Genomic DNA, 5,528 nt, shown 5'->3' with positions numbered 1-5,528 from the left:
ATAAGCCTGCAATGTCGAGAAGCATTCTGACAGTCTATAGACCATATAGGTCAGTCTATAGACCACTGTAGCTGGTAATCCGCTTTTAAAACTCTCGCAAATATGTCTTTCAGGCCTTGAAATGCGCACCAAGTTCGCTTCCGGAGTCTTTACTCCATGTCAAATGCAATGCAAAGTACTTAGGGATGGATTCGGCTCGATTTTCGCTGGATTCTTCACATTTCTGCAATATTATACAAAAACACGAAAGTAGACGGAAATAGGGAAAATAGTAGCATAAACTACATATTTGAGCTCTGAAATGCGTGTAAAATAAGGTGTAAAACATCATATAAATGACACGCATCACAAAGCTTGGATGATCTCGCCAAGCACCAACCATGATGGATCTCTACCATGCTCCATTTGCTCAACCTCATGAATAAGGGTCATGCTACCATAGCATTTTGGCCCCTCCTTCTTCAAAACATCAACAAAGAGGTACACATGGACAAGGCAAAAGGCAAGAGCCCTTCTCCTAGCCACTTTTGAGACATTGGCATCTAATCGGTTTGAAAAGATGTTGATAAGAGCCAACATATCCACACCATGTGGAGCAAGAAGAAAGTTGACTTGACTCGTCGACAAGCCCAACATGGAACGGAATTTCTCCTTGTAGCACAACCGAGTCGGAGGAAGCATCGGAACACAACCCGGCCACCCACCAATGGCTCCAACTTCTTCGGCATGAAGACAAATCTCACCCTTCGGGAAAACGAAAACATGGTGTTTCGAATCCCAAAACCGAGAACATGCTTCAAGAAATGAAGGTTGCACCTTGACTTGATGGAGCACCAACAATTGACCAACTCCCATGCAAACGAGTTGATACTTTTCGGGAGGCGACGAATCCCGGCACCATTGTCGCAATGCGTTATCAAAAGCGTCCATGAAATATTTTGTGGAAGAAGAAGAAGAAGTTTTGTAGAGATGTTTTTGTGTTTCGGATGATGAAACAATGAAGCGCAAACATCACTATTTATACAAAAAATGATCAAAGACGTTTTTGGAAAAAGGGAGAGCGGCTTCCATCGCCAGGCTGCTCGCGCCTCTTTAAGCCTTCCCCGGGATTCCCGCTGTTGACTTGTCTCTTTCAAGTTGTGTTTTCTCCTGACACCTCAAACCTCCCGCCAGGACGCTCGCGCCTCTTCGGGATGATCCAGGACGTTTTTGTGTTTCTTCACACTCACATTTCCTTGTTTTCGCGTTTTACGAAATCCGACACGGTTTCTATGACGCAGCTTTAAACATACAGATTTTTCTTTCTTTTTTTAAAGGGGGAAGGGCTAGTCGCCCTGATCCGCAACGGATCGTTTCCATGTCAGTCGAAATTCGGAATTTTTTTTTTTTCGCTTTTTCACAATTTTCCATCAAAATAAAAATCGAAAATTGATAACACGACGTCAATTTCCCTCAAATTTCAAGCACTCACAAATTCGAGTCTTGACTTCACACACTCGTGAAAATCTCTTCTGAAATTCATCCATGATGGTTTGAGTTTGAATTTTTCGAGTCGCAAATCAAATCAATAATTTTCGATGCTATTTAATTCACGACATGAGTTAATTGCTCAATTTTCAAATTAATTCCTTTTGGAGTCCAAACGTGACGACTTGTTGCAAAAAATTTCAAATTTCAATTCAAATTTCAAAAAAAATATTTTTAACTTCGAGACATCTCGGTTAAATTTTGCTTTTTTCAATCAGATGCTTTTACGTATTTGCGATTGTGTATATGTGCTACCTGTTGCCTGTTTTTCTACACTAACGATACAGGAGCTAGTGCGAAACAAAAAGGAGAATTGACAGCCGACAGCGCTCCTCCGAAACACAACACCAAAAAGCCGAAAGTCACAACGTGAACCGCAATCCAAAAACACATATATACAAACCGCCTCACGCAAAATACATCGACACACGTTTTATACGGACGACTGGCCGTACAAACAGGATCCAGTACAGACATCTATCATACAGACACTGGCCTAAAACATTTATCTATCATACAGACACTGGCCTAAGACAACGAACTGGGGGCTATCCGCCACCTACCGAACTAAGCACTCTCTATCCTCTCAAACAGAAAAGAAAGGGAGCAACACAAGAAACAGAGGAGCAACAGGGGAAGCAGAGGTGATTACCATTATGGTAATACCTTGTTCCTGCTCCATGACAAAAATGAAGACAGTGTCTAGCAGACTTCGGATGATAAGGATGCCAAGAACCATGATGTGATGCACCACCCTGGTGCTGACCCCCAATCATCAGTCATCCTGTCTATGAGCCACAATGAAAAGGACAAGCCGACCACATCAGCCGCCTCTCCCCCTCTACGGAAGCATCCTCCACCACCGCCTCGAATCCGGCAGCCTCCTCGGGCACTGCAGCTCTTCCGGGATCGTCCTCCTCCTCCAATGCCTCCACGACGGACCCCGTAGGTCCCAAATGGTACCCTGTGATCAAGAGAATAAAAAAAAAAACGTCAGCCGAAATTTCGGCATTACGACGGCATAAAATGGACAAATCCAAAAAAAAACAGAACCTGCAAAGAAAAACAAGAGCAATCCCGCCCAAAACCCAGCCAAACGAAACAACCACAAAACAATTCGCAAAAAAAACAAACGCACAAAAAAAACGGCTCGCCCCTCTTTTCAAGCAAAAGACGAGTCAAAACAACCACAAAAAAAACGGCATTTCAAGACCCATACAAGGTCCGCCAACAAACCAAAAAATACATTCCCAATGCAATGGAAAATTTTTCTACGGCTCGAAAAGGCAATTCATACGCTAATTTGAGCACAAACCGGTCAAAAATTCAAAAACGACCGTAAAAAGGGCAAACGTGATTTTATCACACCCCAAGGCGGCCTGAACTACCAATAAGGTCCATTTCAAGGCAAACTGACTTAATTCAAGCCCAAACAGGTGCTTATTTTGTCAGACGTAAGATCGTCACAAAAGGCAAAAATTCCAATTTTGCCTACAATACCCAGCAAAGGTCCATAATGACAAGTATGATTTTTCCCAACTACAATACAACCTAGTGGGACCCACAACCCAACAAATATACTTGGCATTGTGAAATGAGATGGTTCCTTCGCCTCACTCACGTTTTTCAAGCATAGGGAGCGGGAACGGGGACCAAAATGCAAACTAAAGGCACCCCTATACTCCTAAACCGGTTTCTAACCTAATGCAATCATCAATTTCACTCGAAATGGGCTCAATCAAAAACGCCCAAATCGATTTTCTAGGGTAAAATTTCGCCCTAATTCAATTATGCTAAAGACCAACAAAAACAAATGGATTCAAGAGGAAATACATACCTTGAGATGACATTATGGTTGATGGCACGAATGGAAGCTAGCAAAAGTCCAACAATGGCGATTTTTTGCGGGATTTTTGAAGGTTGAAGACGAAATGAATGGGGAATGGTATGCAGCCGAACCTCGCGTCTTTTACAAAAAAAAGGGAAGCCCCTTTAGTTCGCAATGTGGCTCGCGCCTCAATCAGGCCTCCCCTTGCTTTTTCACCAAAATTTGGGCTTTGGCCCAATTTCCCTTATTAAACTTCGAGTTTTCGATTGACGACATTAAGGACCGTCATTTTTCAAATACAAAAACAAATAGTGAAGTCAAGATTCACTGTTTTCCTTCAAAAATTTTAGACGAACGGCGATCAAAACCGCCATTTTCCCTTCAAATTTCAAAAACAATAGTGAAAATTCAAAATTCACTATTTTCTTCAATTTTCAAAAATAATAGTGAAAATTCAAAATTCACTGTTCCGTCAATTTCAAAATAATAGTGAAGATTCCAAATTCACTATTTCCATCAAATGTCAACGGCGGCACATAAACCGTCACTTCAATCAATAGTGAAGATTCCAAATTCACTATTTCCATCAAATGCCAACGGCGGCACATAAACTGTCACTTCAATCAATAGTGAAGATTCCAAACTCACTATTTCCATCAAATGCCAACGGCGGCACATAAACCGTCACTTCAATCAATAGTGAAAATTCCAAATTCACTATTTCCATCAAATGCCAACGGCGGCAGATAAACCGTCACTTCAATCAATAGTGAATATTCCAAATTCCCTATTTCCATCAAATGTCAACGGCGGCACATAAACCGTCACTTCGATCAATAGTGAAGATTCCAAATTCACTATTTCCAGCAAATGTTAACGGCGGCACATAAACCGTCACTTCAAACGTAATAGTGAAGATTCCAAATTCACTATTTCCCTCAAATGTCAACGGCGGCACATAAACCATCACTTCAAGCATAATGGCAAAATTTAAAATTCGTTGTTCCCTTCAAAAAAGATTCAAATAGACGGCGATTAAAATGCCACTTCAAATTCAACAACGAATGTTGAAGATTCCAAATTCACTATTCCCTCAAATACCAGCAGGGGGCTTCCTCACGGAACCCTCTCATTTCAAAAACAGTAATAGTGAAAATTCGACTTCACTATTTCCACGGCGGCATCATGAGTTTGTTACATTAAAAACAAGCCCATTTAACACGGCTATTCTCACGGTCCATTAATCGACCGCGCCATGGCTGGCGAGCCTTATTACGCGCCATGGCTGGCGAGCCTTAGTACGCGCCATGGCTGGCGAGCCTTACTATGCGCCATGGCTGGCGAGCCTTACTACGCACCATGGCTGGCGAGCCTTACCACGCACCTTGGCTTGCGAGCTCTTATCCGCATACACCCAAGGACATATCCCGAAGATGCCTCGGGTACAACTCCTTATCACAGCTGGCGAGCCTTTGTCCGCAAACACGCAAGGACATATCCGAAGATGCCTCAGGTATGACTCCTTATTATGGCTGGCGAGCCTTTATACGTAGTCTAATGCACTTTAAACGACCTGCACGGATAGTCGACAGACTCTAAACTGTTCCCGACGACAAGTCCTTAACTCGTACCATCGGGTCGCTTTAGCGTCGCCCTTCCCGATGGCAGGTCCTTGGCCCGCGAATCCATTCGAGCCGCCTCGACGTCGCTTGGGTCTCCAGGTTGTAATCTTCGATTGACCTGGGGGCTCTACTTTGACTTTCGCCCTGTCCAAGCCTCAGTCAAAGTGGGGGAGATACCCAGTATCTGCTGAGACTCCAGCAAACACCCGATGATTATCGGACTACAACATGTTTTGGAATCGCGGCGTTTGATCGACAGTTTGTGTACAACTTTACGTCGGAAAACTTAAAACGATTTCGAAAATAAAACATTTCAAAAATACCTAGAGTGTTTAATACACGACGATGAGGTCGCAATGACACTAACTAGAGTCAAAACCGACACCGGACCAAAAACCGACTCAAAAATTCAAATCCTGACTCCAACAACGAGTGAAACCGAGTCAACCACCAAAAATAAAACATTTAAAACCTTCTACCTTAAGTTTTCCCGGATTCATGAATGGTCAAGTACCTAACATGTGACTACAAAACCTAGGATAGAACAAATC

Source organism: Silene latifolia, chromosome 11 (assembly GCF_048544455.1).
Source record: "Silene latifolia isolate original U9 population chromosome 11, ASM4854445v1, whole genome shotgun sequence".
NCBI lineage: Eukaryota > Viridiplantae > Streptophyta > Magnoliopsida > Caryophyllales > Caryophyllaceae > Silene > Silene latifolia.
This window is presented reverse-complemented; position numbering follows the sequence as displayed.